Source organism: Macaca nemestrina, chromosome 5 (genome assembly GCF_043159975.1).
Source record: "Macaca nemestrina isolate mMacNem1 chromosome 5, mMacNem.hap1, whole genome shotgun sequence".
Lineage (NCBI taxonomy): Eukaryota > Metazoa > Chordata > Mammalia > Primates > Cercopithecidae > Macaca > Macaca nemestrina.
In genome coordinates this window covers 165,775,691-165,797,860 of record NC_092129.1, presented here as the reverse complement: position 1 = coordinate 165,797,860, position 22,170 = coordinate 165,775,691, and the positions used below count along the sequence as shown (strand labels likewise).

The window sequence follows — 22,170 nt, the reverse complement described above, 5'->3', positions numbered from 1 at the left end:
CCCTTCCCATCGTTCTTTTTCTCTGTATTATTCAGTAAATTCTGCCCTTTGCTGGTTTTCTGCATTAGAACTCTCTTCTTTGAACACATCCACCTGCTTCTTTCCAGAACCTAAGCCTCAGAACTGAGTCCTAAGTGAGAACAGAGGCTCCGGGCATGCTCGGTAACCAAAGCCAGGGTGTAATTAACCGCTCTTGCCCTGACGCAGGGCCCTTACAGGTGGCAGGTAGCAGCGCTGCTGGGAAGAGACTTGCTCTGTCTTGTGCAGCTGAACATCTGCTTTCTGAGGCCAATCTAACGTCCTGGCAACCCAAGTTTATAAAGTGGGGATGTCTGCATTCTCAAAACAATAAAGCGGAAGGAGTTATTTTGGGAAAATTAAAATGCCTGGCAGGAGATTCTCAGAGTTCAACCTAAACACGAATATCAAGTGTTAAATAATGCTGTGGTTAAGACAAAAAAGAGGACGCAGCCAGGGAATGAATATACATGGTGCCCTACTTTGAACCTCATTGGGCAGATCAAAGATTTTAAAAGGGTTTTCTGAAGTTGCCCAGCGCCTGGAATTTCAAGGACCGCATTCGCTGCCTCCTTCCTAAAGAGGGTGCGTTTCTGGGGGAGGTGAGTGCGCGCGCGCCGGGGGAGGGCCGGCCGCGGAGAGGGGCCAAGGCTCTCTGGAATCAGCAGCCAGGGAGAGGCTCTGCGGGCGCCCGCGGGGCGGAGGGCCGCCGGGGCGAGGGTCGGAGGAGGGGTCCGAGACGCGCCAAAGGGTTGGTAGTTAGGCGACCTGAATGCCTTTGATACCTGAAGCCGCAACCTGCAGAAGCTGATAGCGGACCCCGAGCGTGCGCGCGCCCTAGCGGGAGCCCTGCGCCTTCCGGGGTCTCCCTCTCCTTACTCGGACCTCGGGCGCAAGGTAAGGAGGGGCGCAGGGTGCAGCGCTCGCCCTCGAGCTGCTTGGAGCCTCTGCGAGGGGCCAGTTCGGCCTCCCCCAGGCTGTCACCGCCTCGCCGCCTTCTCCCTCCCTTTCCTCGTCTCCAGGTCCCCTCCGCGCAGAGCTGAAGCCCCGGCCGGCGGCCCACTGGGGCTCAGACCCTCCGGCCATCTGCGTTTCCACTCCACCGTCCGCCGGACCCCCGCTTCCTCTCCACGCTCTACTCCCCACTTTCTTCCCCGCCCCCGGGAAGCTCCCGAAACCCGCACCCCCGGCTCTGAGGTCAGGGCTGGCAGGAGTAATCCACCCTCTCCAGGTGTGTGGCGCAAACACGGACGCAAAGATTTCCCCTAGGGTCTGTAACAATTTCCAGGCTGAAAGGTCAGAACTCCTTCTCCTTCCAGAACATACCTTCCCCCCGCACCCCCCCCCTTCCTTTACTATCCTAACTTTGGGAGGAATATTGACTCTTGATCAAAGTAAATGCACTGTCGTACCTTTCGTATTGGTACAGGCTGAAGTGGTTGGTTTTTTTTTCTCCCTTAAGTATTATGATAAGTGTACAAGATTTTCAGGGTGACTGCGGTGCTAGAACTTTATAACAACTTAAAGCAAAAGCGCTTAGGCGCCAGGGAAAAAAGCTGGACCCCACCCTGAAATCCCGATTCAGAAATCTGGTGTGTGTGTGCGTGTGCGTGCATGCATGCGTGTGTGTGTGTTAAGGCTTGAGTATATTTGAAAAGCACCTCAGGTGATTATGATGCCCGCCCCTGCAACATACCCTCAAAGTATCTGTAAGGTCCGCAAAGAAGAGAGAGGGGCCACCCACTGTGGCTAAGCATCACTTGGGTCTATTAGTGTGAATTGAGAATAAAAACAGAGTGAAAGGGGTGAAAACCAGTTCCCCTCAAGTTGATTAATGGGATTGGTGCAGTATCATTGGATCTGACAAGGTAATTTTTAAAATTTTGTTTTTATTTTTTGAGACAGAGTCTTGCTCTGTCGCTCAGGCTGGAGTGCTGTGGCCCGATCTCGGCTCACTGCGACCTCCGCCTCCAGGGTTCAAGCGATTCTCCTGCCTCAGCCTCCCAAGTAGCTGGGATTGCAGGTATACACCACCATTCCCGGCTAATTTTTGTATTTTCAGTAGAGACGGGGGTTTCACCATGTTGGCCAGGCTGGTCTCCAACTCCTGACCTCAAGTGATCCGCCCGCCTCGGCCTCCCGAAGTGCTGGGATTACAGGAGTGAGCCACCGTGCCTTGCCCAAGACAGCAATTTTGGAAAGGGAGAGTTAACATTCATTTGAAACTCTGATACAACATTGGGGGAAATGCAGACTTCTAGGAGACCTGGTTAAACAGCTTTTAAATATCAATTTTTAAAATGTAAGAATTCTTTCACAAGTACTCTGGCATTTAGAAAGGGTTGAGGCCCATTCTCCAGAGAATCAGAAAATCTTCCTTCACTGCTCCCTTGACTTTTTGTCAATGATGGAGTGCAGCCCGTTGACATTTTTACATTTTTCTTACTTTAAGGCTAAAGACCCAAATGGACTATTATCTCTAGGAACTAGAAGGAAGAGTGATCATATTAATTTAGATCCTGTTTTCACTCCTAATTATTTGAACGAAGTTATTCTATCCTGAATTGAGTAAGAGAGTCTGTAAATTATATCATATTTACAGAAATACGAAATGTTTCTCCATCTTGAACTTTGTCATAGATGCATGTCTGCTACTTTTCATATATTCGTATATGTACCTGAACCATTGTAAGTACTTATCCAACTACCAGAAGATAACTACCAGGGAAAATAAAGATTTTTATTTTCTGTCTTTTGAAAAATTGAGGTGAAGTACCAATTTTTAAAAGTACCCTAAAGTAGTTATAACATTAAAACTTACATTTCTTTTTATGAAACCAGATGCCTGTTATGAAATAGGGATGATATTCCATACCCACTTTCAAGGATATTAAGGGCAAGCAGGAGGCTGTCTGTAAAGCATTTTGAACTTTTAAGAAAAGAATCACTGTCTAGAGATTGAGCCAATGTGATTGTTTTCCTGGCAAACTTTTTCTCCTTTCTAAAATTAACTTTCCCCCAGGAAAAATAGTGCAGATGCGCATGATTCAGTCAACCAAGTCCAGAAAATACTGTCTGAATTTTAAAAGTGACCTTAATTCATCCCTATAGATCTAAGGTTTGCAACCTATGCCACAAAATATGCAGAAATATTCCTTGCTTGCTGACCTTTGCAAAGTGTTAGCGTAATAAGGGTAGTTATGGACAGAGCACAGTATACAATTTATTGGTTTAGGCAAAACTATTAACATTATTTTCCTAAGGTTTTTGTGTATGTGTGTACACTGGTTCTGGGACTTCCATAAATATATATGTCGCATATGTTTTTAATAGGAACAAAAACCCACAATATTTTTTATCTGTGGCAGAACACTGTAAGCATTAGGTTTTGATTACTTTTTGATGGCAATTTTAAAATGACAGAACTGAGAGCTTCAAGGAAATAATTTCATAAAGATCTGTTTGGAACAAGAAGTCCTTTTTGAAAAAAAGATGTTTGAAGCCCGAAGTCTGTGTGCTTAGCTTCCATAGAACGGTCTTTTGTGAGTGAGTAAGGGTAGTAGATCCAGTTCTGGCAACCTCAGATGATGGATGATTAGACCCTGCGACTCTTCTCCAGACCTTTAATTTGGTCTGTAACTTGATGCTTCACTGAGCCTGCACTATCTCAGAGGAATTGTTGGCACTCTGAATTGAATTTTTTCCCCTCCCATCAATTAGAACATGTTTGCATAGGTTGCAGAATGCAGTTACATTTTTAGCTCAGTATTCTAAGAAATAACTTTGACCATGACGAGCGTAGCCTTAGTGCAGCCTACACCACAAATTGCCTTATTTCATTGAGCTATGATAATGTACTAATGATTCAGCTATGTAGAAATAATAGCGTTATAGAGTATTAAAATTAGAAGTCACTTTAAAAGTCATCTAGATTTTAATCATTTCTTTATATAGAGAATACCGAAGTGCTTATAAGTATAATCCAAACTGAGAATAGACATTACATTTTATATTCTTTCCAATTCTTGTAGTAATGAGAATTTTGTTCATTTGAAATGAATTTATATATGAGTTTAATAATGTAGCAGTGACAGCAAAGTGGTTACAAATCTAAGCTAGATTTTCAACAAAACTCAGAGTGTGGCATTAGGCTGGGAGCAGTGGCTCACGACTGTAATCCCAGCACTTTGGGAGGCTGAGGCAGGAGAATCGCTTGAGCCTGGGAGTTAGAGACTAGCCTGGGAAAGATGGCAAGACCTGTGTCTACAATTAATTAAACAAAAAATTACAAAAAATGTGGCATTAAAGGCACTGTAAGTCATTTACAAAGGCAGTGAACTACTCTATACCAGCATCCTAGGTTTTTCATTATCTTGAATGGGACTTCTTCAACTGACTGACACAAGAAAAGAGTAGTACACGAAGAGAGGTGAGTGTAGAGGAGGAAGGAGTAAGGTCATGGGTGTGTGAAGAGCATGACTTAGTAAATCAGCAAATCATTCAGGAATGGTTAGCCTTCACACCCTAGCCCAGAGATTTTCATCTGAACTAATGGAAACTATCACTGGAGGTTCTAGCTCTCAAAATTCTATTTCCTTTCCTTCTTCTTCTTTTTTTTTTTTTTGAGACAGGGTCTTGCTCTGTCACCCAGACTAGAGTGCAGTGATGCAATTTAGGTTCACTGCAGCCTTGACCTCCTGGGCTCAAGCAATCCTCCCACTTTAGCCTCCTGAATAGCTGGTACCACAAGCGTGTGTCACCATGGCTGGCTATTTTTTTTAATTTTTTTTTTTATTTTTTGTAGAGACTGGGTTTTGCCGTTTTGGCTGGGAGCAAACATGATTCAGCCAACCAAGTCCAGGCTGGTTCAGGCTCCCAGGCTGGTCTCAAACCCCTGAGTTCAAGCAATCCACCTGCCTTGGCCTCCCAAAGTACTGGGATTATAGGCGTGAGCCACTGTGCCCAGCCTCAAAACCTTAGTTAATTAAAGCTTGCCCCGGAAGTAGTAGTAGTAGTTTTTGTTGTTGTTGTTGTTCTTTTCTTCTTCTTTCTCCTTCTTCTCATTGTTCTTCATTCTTCTTCTTCCTCGTCTTCCTTGTCTTCCTCCTCTCCCTTCTCTTCCTCTTCTTCCTCCTCCTCCTCTTCTTCCTCTTTCTCCTTCCTCCTTTCTTCTTCTTCTTTCTTCTTCTTTTTATGTAAGAGACAGGGTCTTGCTCTGTTACCCAGACTGGAGTGCAGTGGTACAATCACAGTTCACTGCAGCCTCGAACTCCTGGGCTCAGGCAATCCTCCCACCTTGGCCTCCCAAAGTGCTGGGATTACAGGCACAACCCACCACACCTGGTCTGGAAGTCCTACTTCTTGATGCTTTTATCTTTCAAGATCATCCGTCTTGAAGATCTACTCTCACTAGTTATAAAATAATTTGTACTTATATACAGACATTGAAAGGATTGAATTCAATCTTGAGAGACCATTTAGAGAGGTATTCTTGCTAGTACCACAATCTGCTACCATTTATTGAGGTACTTTACCTACATTAAGAAAGTATCTTCAGAGACCTAAGAAGTAGCGATTATTATTCCCTTTATACAGATCTGTGATTCAGAGAAGGGAACAGCTTGATCAAGGATGCATACCCTTCTAACATGCCACATTGCTCCCCTAATAGGTGCAAGCTGTAGAGTGAGTCTATAGATGATGATATGCTCATTTTAAGATATCTGAGCTATTTCTTGATTCTGAAAAGACTTTGCAAAGTCTTCATATGTTTTAAAATTTCCGTTTAGGTGTATTTAACATGTGGAACTCAGTAGTCTTGTATCGATTTAATGATTAAAGACAACTACTACATTTAAAATATGTGTTCCATAATTATTATAATATTGTAGAAGATACCACCTAATCAGACCTTTTTCTTCTTAGCTGTCTAACCTCATTTCCTCCTGTTCTATCCCTCATTCACTCAGTTCCAGCAGGAATGACCTCTTCGATGTGCCAACCACATGTCCGCTTTAGGGCCTTTCTCTAATTTTCCCCCCTGCCTGGAACATTGTTTCCCCAGATATGCACTTGACAAGTTTCCTCACTTTCTTGTCTTCACTCACTTCGCACCTTCTCAATGAGGTCAACATCATCACCCTATTTCATACTGCAACCCAACCCCACTACTGTTCCTACCGAGGTCAGAGACTCCTGACGTCATCTCTACTAGACTCTTTATTTTTTCTTCCATAGCACCTATCACCTTACAGCATATGTACAACATATATACACACATATACAACATATATGTATATATCACCTTACAACATACAACATATATGTAATATATGATATATTGTTATATATAATATATAACATAGCATATAATGTTATATATAACATGATGTATAACATATATAACATATATGATATATAGTTATATGACACACAACATATGTGATATATAGTTATATATAATGTTATATATAACAAGTTATTTATAACATATATGTTATGTAATAATGTATATGTTGTATGTTGTAAGGTGAGATAGGTGCTATGGAAGAAAATGTATATATTATATATAATATATTTTTTTTGAGATACAGTCTCTCTGTTGCTCAGGCTGGAGTATAACGGCATACAGTGGAGTACAGTGGTACAATCTTGGCTCACTGCAACCTCTGCAGTGGGTTTGGTGCAGGTGATTCTCCTGGCTCAGCCTCCCGGGTAGCTGGGATTTACAGGCATGCACCACCATGCCCAGCTAATTTTTGTATTTTTAGTAGAGATGGGGTTTTGCCATGTTGGCCAGGCTGGTCTTGAACTCCCTGCTGCAAGTGATCTTCCCAGCTGAGCCTCCCAAAGTGCTGGGATTATAGGCATGAGCCGCCATGCCCAGCTGACATACAACATATTTTCTACTTATTTATTTTTTATTGTGTGACTCCCACTGCTAAAATACAAGTCCCAACTAGGGCAGAGATCTTGGTCTGTTATGTTTGGTGATATATCCCAAAGGCCTAGAAAAGCACTTGACACATTTAGGGAATACTTGTGGAATAGTTTGGTTTGATCCTTCCAGATGTTTCTCCATGAATTTCCATACATATACACAATCCTAGAAAAATAATAATAGCAAAAGGGTGTGTTTTTATATCTCATACATGAACTTCAAGACAATTCAGGTGTTACCTCCTACCAACCTGTTCTCAAAATTTCCCTTAATCACAGCACTTAGCTCACTGTATTGTCATTGTCTAATTACTTGTCCATCTCCCTCATTAGACTGTGAGCTCCTTGAGAGTAGGAAGCATGGTTTTTTTTTTTTTTCATTTCTGCATCCCCAGGGATGGCTCATAGTAGGACATAATAAATGTTGAATGGTTAAAAAATTAAAAATGTGTTCCAAAGCAAAATGCATCCGTAATAATCAAGATGTCTTTAAACACCCATTTTAAAAAGTAATTTCATACACTTTTGGTGATTTACAAGACATCTATAATATGACAAATTTGCACACTCTCAATTGCATTTTTTTTTTGAGACAGAGTCTTGCTCTGTCACCCAGGTTGTAGTGCAGTGGCGCGATCTCAGCTCACTGCAACCTCTACCTCCTGGGTTTAAGCCATTCTCCTGCCTCAGCCTCTGGAGTAGTTGGGACTGCAGGCGCATACCACCACACCCGGCTAATTTTTGAATTTTTTGTAGAGGTGGGGTTTCGCCTTATTGGCTTGGCTGGTCTCAAACTCCTGATCTCAAGTGATCTGCCCACCTTGGCCTCCCAAAGTCCTGGAATTATAGACATGAGCCACTGCACCCAGCCTCCATTGCACTTTGCAAGTGATTCTTTACTGCACAATAACTTTTTATTCGAGGCTTTTTAGGAGTTCTGTCTTTTAGTGTCGTCATCCTGTCAGAGCAGTTCTAAATTAAAATGTGTACTACTTTATTAGAATTTACTTTATGTCTCCTTTATGTTATAATTAGGATGTTGCATTGTTTTGTTTTTAAAGTATGTATGTATTTGGCTATATTTTCTATGAATTTCACTTCAAGATAAAAAAGGGGTAGCTCACAAAATATTTGTTTTAAAAATGAACGTTAGTCTGGTAGGTTCGAGAATCATTGTTCTATACGAAATATTTCTTAATCTGAGACAAATCTAACAATTTAGTAGTAGTACAAACTTTACCTTCAGTTCCATGAATTTACACTTTTTTTTTTTTTTGAGATGGAGTTTAGTTCTTGTTGCCCAGGCTAGAGTGCAACGGTGCAGTCTCGGCTCACTGCAACCTCTGCCTCCCAGGTTCAAGCGATTGTCCTGCCTCAGACTCCCAAGTAGCCAGGATTACAGGTGCCATGCTTGGCTAATTTTGTTGTGTTTTTAGTAGAGTCAGGGTTTTACCATGTTGTCCAGGCTGGTCTTGAACTCCTCACCTCAGGTAATCAGCCCACCTCGGCCTCCCGAAGTGCTGGGATTACAGGCTCCGCCAGAATTTATACATTTTAATCTGCTTCTTTTGGCCTTTGTTATTTATTGGGCTTGGTTAATATTAAACTTTTACATGAAGAGGTGAACAGTTGCCTCATTACAATGGAATCTTACCGCTTCTACCCTAGGAGAAAGTCTTGCACCTGGAGAAGGCTCTCTTTCTCTTTCACTACGTTCTTCCAATGCATTTGTTTCCATATCCCCAAAGGCAAAGGCTATTCTCTGATTAGGAGGTTCATGGAAAACCTTTGTAAACACTTTGAAAGGCCCTACTTTGGGCCTAGTACATAAAGCAATTGGCCCTCAGCCATTCTCTTGGCAGGGCTCAGCTTCCTGGTCTGCAGCTTGGGAAGGTTGACAGAATGTTTGCCCTTTCCCACCTTTGCCCCCTTTTTTGGAGAATGTGTAATTAGTGTCTCATGAAATCTTGCTTTAAATTTTCAAGGTAGCCGGGTATGGTGGCTCGTGCCTATAATCCCGCCACTTAGAGAGGCAGAGGCGGGAGGATCACTTGAGCCGAGGAGTTTGAGACTAGCCTGGGCAACATAGCAAGACCTTGCTTTTCTCACACACACACACACACACACACACACACACACACACACACCCCCACACCAGAAAAAAGTCAAGCAACTGCTTGTAACAATACTTTCCCATATAATATTTAATTAGTCATGACATTTTTTTCTTTTAAAAGTCATACTCTCAGCCAGACGCAGTGTCTCATACCTGTAATCCCAGCACTTTGGGAGGCCGAGGTGGGTGGATCATGAGGTCAGGAGTTCAAGACCAGGCTGGCCAACATAGTGGAACCCCGCCTCTACTAAAAATACAAAAATTAGCCAGGCATGGTGGCACACACCTGTAATCTCAGCTACTTGGGAGGCTGAGGCAGGAGAATCACTTTAACCTGGGAGGTGGAGGTTGCAGTGAGCCGGGATAAGGCCACTACACTCCAGCCTGGGCAACAGAGAGGGCAACTCTGTCTCAGGAAAAAAAAAAAAAAAAGTCATATTCTTCATTAGCATACTTTATCATTATTTAAATATTTTCTGGGAAACCATGTGAGTAGAAAGAGGTAAGAGTATTTGGAGAGTATTACACTTAAAATTGTTTTTATATAAATTTAAATTTATAAATAGGCTTATGGGCCAGACACAGTGTCTCACACCTGTAATTTCAGTACTATGGGAGGCCGAGGTGGGAGGATCGCTTGAGCTCAGGAGTTCGAGACTGACTTGGGCAACATAGTGAGACCTTGTATCTACAAAATTAAAAAAAAATTGATGTGGGCCTGGTGGCTTATGCCTGTAATTCTGGCACGTTGGGAGGCGGACGTGGGCAGATCACTTGAGGCCAGGAGTTTGAGAACAGCCTGGCCAACATGGTGAAACCCTGTCTCTACTAAAAATACAAATAAATAAATAAATAAATAAATAAATAAATAAATAAATAAGCTGGGTATGATGGCACATGCCTGTAATCCCAGCTACTCAGGAGTCTGAGGCACGAGAGTCGCTTGAACCTGGGAGGCGATAGTTGCAGTGAGCCGAGATCACACCACTGCACTCCATCTTGGGCAACAGAGTGAGACCCTGTCTGAAAAAAATAAATAAATAAATAAGAAATAAATAAATAATTAGGTGTGGTGGTGCACGCCTGTAGTCCCAGCTACTCGGGAGGCTGAGGCAGGGAGATTGCTTGAGCCAGGGAAGTTGAGGCTGCAGTAAGCTGTGATCGTGCCACTATACTCCAGCCTGGGCGATAGAGGAAGACCCTGTCTCTAAATAAATAAATAGGCTTATGAAAAAGGTTAAGGAGCATTTCAGGCAATTACCTTATTTTACATTTTTGGTTGGGAAAATAGAGGACTTTAAAGATGAATATCAAAACTACCTCCAAACCTACCATCCAGAGATAACCACATTTAACAATTTGGTTTTACTTTCACAGTTATTTACTACAGTAATGTGTGTGAGTATATATGTGTACTAATTTTGTTGTTACAGAATTGACACTTTTTGCTATGCATTCTGCTTTTTGACCTACTTGGAAAGAATTTAACAATATATCCTAAAAATTGCCTGTGCTATTGAGACTGTTTCTTTTGTTATCTGGATAATACTATTATATTTGCTCACTTTCCCTGTGATAGTTTGGAAGGTAGTTCTCATATTTTAAATATCCACTACTGCTGCCTTTTGGGTTTTTGTTCGTGTTTGTGTATATACATGTTAATGTTTTTGTTTGTGTGCGTGCGTGTGTGTGTATATATATATGCACATGTATATGCATGTTTTCCCTAATCAATGCCAGGAGAAAATGGTATTTATTAACTTTATTTCTGCAAGATGGGAAAGTCGGCACATTTACTACCTCTCTTTCTCCAGCTCCCACGTTTCCTAGTTTTTTGTTGATACAATCTAGAATTATTTAAATCAATTATTATCATTATTAATGAATGCTAAAGTCATATTTTCTTTTTGTATTAGGTTATTTCTTGCTTCTGGCTTTATTATTATTTTAAAACTTTGCAAAATTTACGAATAATTGTAGATATTCGTGCGGTACATAGTGCCGTTGTGATACATATAATTTATAGTGATCAGATCACAGTAGTTAGCATATCCGTCATCTCAAACATTTATCATTTCTTTGTGTCGGGAACATTCAGTATCTTCCTTCTAGCTATTTGAAACTATATAAGTTCAATATCTTCCTTCTAGCTATTTGAAACTATGTACTATTATTAACTAGAGTCATCCTACAGTGGTATAGAACACTAGAACTTAGTCCTCTTTCTTAGCTGTAATTTTGTTCTGGTGAGCCCAGATCGTGCCAGTGCACTCCAATCTGGGTGACAGAGTAAGACTCTGTTTCAAAAAAAAAAAAAGAAAAGAAAAGAAATGCATTCTGATTTGCTTTACCACTTCAGGGAGAAGGGAGAGAGCAAGACACGATATTAGAGAAGGGAATTTGGACTTTACAAAATTTTCTTTACTATAAAATATCTGAATTTCATTAAAATATAAGCCTTTTGTTTGTTTCAGTCTGCAAATGTTTATACATTATTTTATCCTTAAAACAATTGCTTTAGAGTCAAATAATCATAACCTCTGGATTCAGAAGGTTGTGGACTGAATACTTCCTTAATGATGGAACTTCTTGCAGGTTACTTGAGTTTTCTTAGCCTCATTTCCTTCACCTGGAAAGCAGCGTTTGAACTCTGGGAAAAGGTAACATTTACCTCATAGAGCTGTAAATATTGTGGGAGATAATTATATAGGAATTGTCAGAACTCAGACTGATGATAATAGCCATGCCCAGATAGCCCAGAAGGCGTGTGAAGCAGAGAGACCTTCAACAATGGAACCCTGAGGACATAGAGGAGAAGTCAACAGGAGGGTAAGAAGGAGTAGCCAGAGGGTAGAAGGAAGACCATAAGAGAGTGAAGTTGGGGAATTAAATGGAATATAGACATTTAAGATGAAAAGAATAGTCATTAGTGTCATGTGTTATGACAAAGAAATTTCCAGTAGCTTTGGCAATTAGGAGCTTAGTGTGAGCTCAGCCACAGGCAGTTTCAGTGGAGATATGCAGGTAGAAGGAAGACTGTAGTTGGACTGATTAATGAGGTTAAGGAAGCAAGGAAAGTGTAAACAGCCAATAAAAAAAATATGTTTCTCCCTTAGAAGAAAGGGAAAAGATAGAGAAAGGAGAGAGATGGGTCAGTAGCTAGACAGATACTTAAGATTGGGAAACTGGATTTAGATTTGAAGGAATAGCAAAATTAAAAAAAAAAAATGTGGCCGGGTGCGGTGGCTCAAGCCTGTAATCCCAGCACTTTGGGAGGCCGAGACGGGCGGATCACGAGGTCAGGAGATCGAGACCATCCTGGCTAACACGGTGAAACCCCGTCTCTACTAAAAAATACAAAAAACTAGCCGGGCGAAGTGGCGGGCGCCTGTAGTCCCAGCTACTTGGGAGGCTGAGGCAGGAGAATGGCGTGAACCCGGGAGGCGGAGCTTGCAGTGAGCTGAGATCCGGCCACTGCACTCCAGCCTGGGCGACAGAGCATGACTCCGTCTCAAAAAAAAAAAAAAAAAAAAAATGTAAGGACTGAAAGTTTGCCATATTTAAATTTTTTCAAGTGAGGATATTAAAAATACTACTATCTAGGCTGGGCACAGTGGCTCATGCCTGTAATCATAGCACTTTTGGAGGCTGAGGCAGGCTGATAGCTTGAGCCCAGGAGTTTGAGACCAGGCTGGGCAACATAGTGAAAACCTGTCTCTACAAAAGATATAAAAATTAACCAGGTGTGGTGGCATGCACCTGTAGTCCCAGCTTCTTGGGAGGCTGAGGGAGGAGGATTGCTTGAGCCCAGGAGGTTGAGGCTGCAATGAGCCATGATCATGGTACTACACTGCTGCCTGGGCAACAGAATGAGACCCTGTCTCAAAATAAATGAATAAATAAATAAATAAAATTACTACCTAATATTATTTCAGAAAAGAAGGAAAATACTAACATTTAAAAATTGAATAACCTAACTTTGTGAGAAAGTTAGTATCTCAGTGAAGATTTTCTTTTCCTGCTTAAGAGTGTCTTTTTCCCCCTGGTTGAAGGTTCCATCTCTCCTTTTATAGGAATTTGGCTTCATCAATTGTCTTCTCTCAGATACTTTTAAACTCTTCTTCTCTATTGACTCTTTTCTATTAGCAAAGAAGCATAGTCTACTCACCTATCTTAAAAAAAAAAAGCACAGGTCAGCTGGGCGCAGTGGCTCATGCCTGTAATCCTAGCACTTTGGGAGGCTGAGGAGAGTGGATTACCTGAGGTCAGGAGTTCGAGACCAGCTTGACCAATATGATGAAACCCCGTCTCTACTGAAAATACAAAAATTAGCCGGGCGTGGTGGTGTGCACCTGTAGTCCCAACGACTCGGGAGGCTGAGACAGGAAAATGGCCTAAACCCGGGAGGTGGAGGTTGCAGCGAGCTGAGATCGCACTACTGCACACCAGCCTGGGTGACAAAGCGAGACTCAGTCTCAAAAGAAAAAAAAAGCACAGGTCAAAGTTAGTGAGAACCTAAATGAAAGTAGTGGCAGAGGGGATGGAAGGAGGGGCTAGATGGGACAGATGGTATATAAATAGTGTGAATGGGACTTGATGACTGATTGAATACAGCAGGTGAGAGACAGAGGGAGGAATCTAAAATAAATCCTAGAGACCTGGTTTGGGTGATTATGGTACACGGTGCAGTAGAAAAGGATAAGCAGGGCTGGGAGAATGAAAACCTGTAACTTCAGTCCAGTGTGCCATAGGGTGTGTAGGTCAGGAACTCTGACTCTGCCTTTGAGTCCTGCTTCTGTATCCTCTAAGCTCCCATTCCACCTCAACACCCATTGTCATGACTCCTTTTTATAGCTGGCCCTTAAGCCCTCATTTCTGGGGTTATTTAACTATTGGGAGTTCAAACCCTGCTTCCTAGGGTTTGTGTGCCAACAGAATGCATTTTTTTTTTAACTAAAAACAAATAAAAATGAACTAGTTGATAGAAATATGAGTACTCATGTAAACACAGGATGTTAAAATGGAACCGTTTTAGTTTCCGTGTTAGCTGTGGCCTAAGACAATAGAGGCCACATTCCAAAGTCAGGTAAGAACACAAAGCAGGTGGAAAAGGAAGCACAGGAGAACAGGTCAGCATTGTCCTCCAACCAGGTTAGCTCACTGACCACATCCGGCCAATGAAACAAGTAGGAGAGGCCAAGAAGATAAAGACTAGAAGATGATTTTTAGAGAGTTGATGATGGGTTTGAGTCCCTCCCTCCTGGCCACCATGGGAGAGGGGTGTAAGGTCCTTGCCCCTTCAACCCACATCTAGAGATAGCGGTTTTATACAGACCTTTTGGAGTATTTAATGTGCATCCCACCCCACAAGGAATGAAAGGCATAGTGGACCAGTTTGCATGCCTGAGAAATCTAAAGAACAAGAGACCTGCTGGCCAGCTCCTCTGATGGTGGAGCCAAAGAGATGTAGCACATCGTCTCATAGTTTGATAGAGCACAGAGTGCAGAGATGGTTTTCCAGAGACCAAAGGTAGACCACACAGGTCACTGAGGGGGCCTGGGGTCATCTCAAATCATGTGTAAGCATGCCTCCTGGACCCCAGCAAGAAAGAGCCATAAGTAACCATCTGCAGAAAGCAATCTGCAGGTGAAATATCTCTAGTGATGAGGGTGGGCTGGGAGCGTCTCTACTTCCCAACTTCACATCCCCACCACTACCATCCCACCTGGGGCTCAAGAGAAGTAAGCTTTAAATGCCCACCAAGCCTGTAGATCACCAGCCTTAGGTCACTGAATTGTCTTAATCAAGGAAGAACGTTCCTTCTGCCTCTTCCTCCCCCCACCGCTTCCCCAGAATGAGGGATTAGTATCAGAAACTGAGGTTGCCTAAATTAGCAATCTAGCTAAGGAGAATAGAATCTTTCCATGTCTACCTTTCCCAGTACAAGTGGCTAGTGTTCATTCAGCAGGCCACAGCTGAAGGAGAGAGGTTTAACTTCACATCAAGTTGGAAGAGTTGGAGTGCTGTATTAGATTGGACACATCGATTACAAAACTGGGATTGATTCTCCAGACTTGGGTGACTTGAAGTATCTTCATTATTTAAGAATAATTAGAAAAGTCATGGCAGCCTGGCTGCAGTGGCTCGCGCCTCTAATCCCAGCACTTCAGTAGGCCAAGGCAGGTGGACCGCTTTAGCCTTTAACTCCTGGGTTCAAGGAATCTGCCCACCTCAGCCTCCCAGAGTGTTGGGATTACAGGCGTGAGCCACTGCACACTGCCCAGATCTTCTTTACTCAGATTTACTCAAACTTCAGATGTTAATCGTTAATCTCTCTCTCTCTCTTTTTTTTTTTTTTTTTTTTTTGAGACAGTCTTGCTGTCATCTAGGCTGGAGTGTAGTAGCATGATCTTGGCTTACTGCAACCTCTGCCTCCTGGGTTCAAGCGATTCTTCTGCCTTAGCTTCCCAAGTAGCTGGGATTAGACACCTGCCACCACACCTCGCTAATTTTTGTATTTTTAGTAAAGATGGAGTTTCATCATTTTGGCTAGGCTGCTCTCAAACTCCTGACCTCAAATGATCCGCCCACTGTGGCCTCCCAAAGTGCTGGGATTACAGGCGTGAGCCATCGCAGCCAGCCTCACATGATAATCTCTTCCACAAACGCCCTCACAGATATACCCAGAAATGATGTTTGACCAACTATCTGGGTATCCCATAGTCAAGTTGACACATAAGATTAATCATCACAAAGAGACAATGGAGAAAACAGATCCCTTCAGTATAATAGTCATTTATGTAAAACCATCTATAGATTTTCAGTGATACATGATTAGCAAAAGGATAGAAGAGAAGGGCAGAGATGGCTATTTTGTGAATTAAACGTATTCACAGAAATGTCAGAATAACTATTTTCACTTCTTAAAATGATGCTAGGACTATTGAAATCAATTTACATATGCATTAGGTAATTTTATTTACTGTTTTTTTTTTTTTTTTTTTTTTTTGAGATGGAGTTTCACTCTTGTTGCCCAGGCTGGAGTGCAATGGCGTGATCTTGGCTCACTGCAACCTCCGCCTTGTGGGTGTAAGTGATTATCCTGCCTTAGCCTCCCAAGTAGCTGAGATTACAGGTGCGTGCCACCATGCCTGGCTAATTTTTGTATTTTTAGTAGAGATGGGGTTTCACCATATTGGTCAGGATGGTCTGGAACTCCTGACCTCGTGATCCACCCGCCTCGGCCCCTCCCAAAGTGCTGGGATTATAGGCGTGAGTCACCGTGCCTGGCCTATTTACTTATTTATTTAATTTTTTTGAGACGGGGCTCCTTCTAGCTTCACCATATTAATCAGGATGGACTGAAGTGGTGCTATCATGGTTCACTGCAGCCTTGAATTCCTGGGCTCAAGCGATCTTCCTGTCTCAGCCTGCTGTGTAGCTGGGACTACAGGCACGTGCCACCATGCCTAATTTTTTAATTTTTTTTTGAGATAGGGGTCTCCCTATGTTGCCTAGATGGTCTTGAACTCCTAGGGTTAAGCAATCCTCCTGCCTTTAATGCTGGGATTATAAGCATGAGCCAACATGCCTGGCCTACATTAGGTAATTTTATTTTAAAAAATTATTTAATAAATTATTTGTGAGACAGGGTCTCACTCTGTCACCCAGACTGGAGTGCAGTTGCATGATATTGGCTCACTGCAACCTCTGTCTTCTGGGCTCAAGCAATCCTCCCACTTCAGCCTCCCAAGTAGTTGGGACTACAGATGCACGCAACCATGCCCAGCTAATTTTTAAATTTTTAGTAGAGAAGAGGTCTCCCTATGTTGCCTAGCTGGTCTTGAACTCCTGGGCTCGAAGGATCTGCCTGCCTCGGCCTCCCAATGTGCTGGGATTACAGGTGTGAGCCACCATGCCTGGCCTACATTAGGTAATTTTTAAATGAGGTTTACAATCTGTTCCACAGCTGGGGAAATGATCTGAGATATTGCCTGTGTGTGATAAGCACATAAGACATTCTTCTCCTTCTGTTCCAGAGAATCACAGAAGCAATAAACAGCTAAGATTTATTGTTCGCCATTTGTATTCTGCCACTGGTCAATTAAAACAAAACAAAACAAATGTGTGCCTTCCTGTAAAACAATAAAGATGATGCCCATTAGCCAATAAAATGTAGAATAAACAAGAATGCTAATGCATTTCTCTTTTCAGCTTTTAGGAATTTTAAAAGGGCTTTAAATTAGCTTTTAGATTATCTTTCCAGAATTTGCAGCGTTATTACTCAATCAAAGTCTTTTAATGGCAAAGGAGTGACAAGGGGACAATCTAAATAACATTTCTATTAATGTGTTCCTAAAAGTTGAAAATACAGCTTGAAAAACATGTGTGAGTTGCACATAAAATACCTACAATGGTGGGAAACACTTGCAATTTATTTCATAGAAGTGGAACTTTGGACTCAGAGGTAGGCTATTAGATTGGCCTGGAAGGATGGAAGAAAGGTGATGACTGGGCATGAAGACATGACTCAGCCTTCTGTGGTTCTAGTATAAAACCTTCCTGTGGCTGTACAATTCTAAGGGCAATGCCAGTGTTGCCCTGGTGCGCTGCTGAATGCCTGCTATCCTTTAGTATAGTGGTAAGAGCATGAGTGCTAGAATATGCCTTAGGCATAGTCCCTGCCCTGCCCTGCCCTGCCCTTTCCTGGTGGAGTCTGGCTGTGTCCCACAGCCTGGAGTGCAGTGGCGCGATCTCGGCTCACTGCAAGCTCAGCCCCTCGGGTTCACGCCCTTCTCCTGCCTCAGCCTCCCAGTAGCTGCGACTACAGGCACCCGCCACCATGCCTGGCTAATTTTAGTATTATTATTATTATTATATTTAGTAGAGATGGGGTTTCACAGTGTTAGCCAGGATGGTCTCGATCTCCTGACCTTGTGATCCGCCCACCTTGGCCTCTCAAAGTGCTGGGATTACAGGCATGAGCCACCGCGCACAGCAAAGCATAGTCCATTTTCTTTTTTTTTTTTTTGAGACGGAGTCTCGCTGTGTCTCCCAGGCTGGAGTGCAGTGGCGTGATCTCGGCTCACTGCAAGCTCCGCCTCCCGGGTTCACGCCATTCTCCCGCCTCAGCCTCCCAAGTAGCTGAGACTACAGGCGCCCGCCACCACGCCCGGCTAGTTTTTTGTATTTTTAGTAGAGACGGGGTTTCACCATGTTAGCCAGGATAGTCTCGATCTCCTGACCTCGTGATCCACCCGCCTCGGCCTCCCAAAGTGCTGGGATTACAGGCTTGAGCCACCGCGCCCGGCCGCATAGTCCATTTTCTATTACTGCTTTTTCCCTGTGGTAGGCAAAATGCCAAGGTGTGGCCCAGGATTCCCATCTGCTGGTATATATGCCCTGTAAAGGAACGGTCCCCTTGAGTGTGGGTGTGACTTGTGAAGATGATGGGTGTAAAGACATGGGATAGTGTGACTCCCATGACTATATTCCATCGTGTAAAACTCAGCCAAAGCTCACTGGAAAGAAGTTCTCCCACTGGCTTTACAGAAGCAAGTCATTTTGTTCTGTAATGAACAAATGACTTGAGAGCCATGAGACCAGGACTCTAGAGCAGCCCCTAAGTCCTGCTCTAGAATTCTGTAGCCATGAAACAACTTGTCCTAAGTCGTTTCATGGTTACAGAGAATGAATACGCCCCCTATTTTCTCTAGTTTACACTCTCTGATTTATTGTGTTACCAGAAATTCTAATTCTGTTCTTGTGCTCCTTAACTTCATATATTTCCCATTAAATGTTTCTTCCTCTGTATTGTGCCCTGGGCTTTCTTCAGCTTTATCTTTTTTTTTTTTTTTTTTTTGAGACGGAGTCTCACTCTGTCGCCCAGGCTGGAGTGAGTGGCGCGATCTCAGCTCACTGCAAGCTCCGCCTCCCGGGTTCACGCCATTCTCCTGCCTCAGCCTCCCGAGTAGCTGGGACTACAGGCGCCCGCCACCTCGCCCGGCTAGTTTTTTTGTATTTTTAGTAGAGACGGGGTTTCGCCATGTGAGCCAGGATGGTCTCGATCTCCTGACCTCGTGAGCCGCCCATCTCGGCCTCCCAAAGTGCTGGGATTACAGGCTTGAGCCACCGCGCCCGGCCTTCAGCTTTATCTTTAATCTTCAGCTGGCTCTACTGATCAGTCTCTGCTTTGATAATTCAGTGTAACAAACCCCCGCAGTGACTTACAGCCGATCCTGATTTCTTGCTCACTTTGCTCATCAGTGGCTGCAGGTGGAGAGCAGTGTCTCCGCTCCAAGGTCATGTTCAGTTGACCTCGCGTACCTTCTCACTCTGAGACCCAGGCTGAAGGAAGAGCGCGGCTCCTCTCTGGGACGGAGGTTCTCATGGTGGGCAGTAGGGCTGACTGGGGCTTGAAATGCTTCCTAAATCCCCTGCTTACGACTGGGTGCATTGTCATTTAGGCCATTGGTCCAAACGAGTTAGTGGTCCAGCCCAACATCAATGAGATGCAGAACTAGATTCCTCCCCAGGGGAAGAAGAAAGGAGTATTTTTGAGTAACAATACAATCTGTTATAATGGCCTACTTTAGGTTTTTTTTTTTTTTTTTTCCATTAATGATGTTTTTAATAGATCTCTATTGGTTCTTTTTGAATCTCCTTTTATTTCATAATGTCCTTTTCTTGACTTATGTGTTCTATCCATCCTTTATCTTTTCAACCATTTTAAAGCCATTAGCATTAACATCTTAGTGCTCTATCATTTGTACTTTCAATGGAGTCAATTATCTTTTTTGTTTCATCTCTCTTTTTTTTTTTTTTTTTTTTTTTTTTGGAGATGGAGTTTCGCTCTTATTGTCCAGGCTGGAGTGCAGAGGCACAATCTCGGCTCACTGCAGCATCTGCCTCCCGGTTCAAGCAAATCTCCTGCCTCAGCCTTCCAAGTAGCTAGGATTACAAGTATGTACCACCATGCCTGGCTAATGTATTTTTAATAGAGATGGGGTTTCACCATGTTGATCAGGCTGCTCTCAAACTCCTGACCTCAGGTGATCCACCCGCCTTGGTCTCCCAAAATGTTGGGATTACAGATGTGAGCCACCACACCTGGCCTTCCTTTTTTTTTTTTTTTTTTTTTTTTTTTTTGAGACAAGTTCTTCCTATGTCACCCAGGCTGGAGTGTAGTGAGGTGATCATGGCTCATTGCAGCCTCAACCTCCCAGTCTCAAGCAATCCTCCCACCTCAATCCTCTCACCCAGCTCTCAGCTACAGGTGTATGCCACCAGGCTGGGCTGATTTTTAATTTTTTTTTTTTTGTAGAGATGAAGTCTCATTATATTGCCTATGCTTGTCTTGAACTCCTGGCCCTAAGCAATCTTTTTGCCTCAGCCTCCCAAAATACTGGAATTACAGGCGTGAGCCACTGCACCCAACTTCTGTCTTACCACTAATTCCCTCTTTCTCAGGGTGATTTATTGGCTCATGAGCCTTATCATTTTTGACTGTAAGTTCATCAACAAGTTCCACATGTTCTGGGGTGGAGTGGTGTTCCTGTGAGGCAGTTTTATATTTCGTTTGTCAAGGCCTGCGTGTTTTCTTAGTTTTGGACCTGGTTTCCAATCCTGTGTAATTAAGGTGCACTTGAGATCCTTTCATCTACCTTGAACAGGCTTAAATGTCTAATTAATCATGAGTGATTCTTTTTCCATGTGTAGTCCAGTGCAAGTGGCAAGCTTTTGTACTGCTTCCCTCTTGAGAGGAAGGTGGTTTTCTTTTTTTTTATTCCTTCCTCCTTTCTGACTTTATATATCAAAGTAAGAAAAAAAAATATGTATATGTACATATATATACACACACATATACATAGACACACACACACATATGCATAGACACACATATAAACATAGACACACACACACACACATATATATATGTTTTCTTTATAGTTTACATTTTTTTAGACATGGGGGTCTTGCTGTGTTGCCGAGGCTGGTTTCAAATTCCTGGCCTCAAGAGATCCTCCTGTCTCATCCTCCCAAAGTGCTGAGATTACAGATGTGAGCCACCATGTCCAGTCTATTATTTATATAAGGTGTTTGATTTCAGCTCCATGTGGTAGATAAATGCCACACTGGAAAGTGAGTATCCTATTGTCATATTTCTACTAGGTCTTCATTCCTACTCAACATTGTGGGTTTTGAGTTTCTTTTCTGTTTCTGAGGGATTGCCCTTTCTAGCTTTCTGCCCAGCTATGCATTTAAAAGTATTTTGTTGGCCAAGCATGGTGGCTTACGCCTGTAATCCCAGCACTTTGGGAAGCCGAGGCGGGTGGATCACCTGAGGTCAGGAGTTCAAGACCAGCCTGGCCAACATGGTGAAACCCCGCCTCTACTAAAAATACAAAAATTAGCTGGGTATGGTGGCACACGCCTGTAATCCCAGCTACTTGGGAGGCTGAGGCAGGAGAATCACTTGAACCTGGGAGGTGGAGGTTGCAGTGAGCTGAGATCGCACCACTATACTCGAGTTTCACTCTGTTACACACAAAAAAAGAAGAAAATTGTGGAACTTTGAGCAGACTTAGGACTATTGGTAGACAGAGGTGTTGAGTTTTAGGCAACAGACATTAAGTGAGCTGGGTGATCTTCATTGTTAGGGTGTGGTTAAGAGTCGAAGACACGACAGAAATTTTAACTTTCAAAGAGGCCTTGTAGAGGTGTCAGTGAAAACTCTCTGCCAAAGACCATCCCCTTTTCTAAACATGAAATGTGTGAAATACCATACGGATCCAATAGTAAAGCCTTCTCAACAGTTGTTCAGAAGATGGCAACCATTGTGTTTCTTCTTTCACTGCAATGCCGCTATGTAATCAATACACTATTATTGCTGACAGAGCCTTATTGATTTAACTCTATAGTGCTCTTTTCTCGTTGGCTCCATTTATTAATATAGACACTGAGAGCTGGAGGGAACTTCAGAAATTTAGAATTTACAAACTAAAGGTGTGTATCAGAATCTTTTTGTGGAACATTTTCAAAATACACACGACACCTTCTGAGTTAGTAGGTCTGGAGTACGGGTGGGTATGTATGT

General features: G+C 42.9%; 1 protein-coding gene across 1 annotated transcript in view; it reads left to right on the top strand.

The window, feature by feature from the left end:
• Positions 1-735: 735 nt before the first annotated feature.
• The window catches only part of LOC105482500 (ring finger protein 144B), a 198,764-nt gene continuing 177,329 nt past the window's right edge, over positions 736-22,170 (top strand). The window contains exon 1 of the mRNA XM_011742644.3: positions 736-915. The gene's annotated coding sequence lies outside the window, so the exon portion shown is untranslated. The remainder of the gene's footprint in view (positions 916-22,170) is intronic.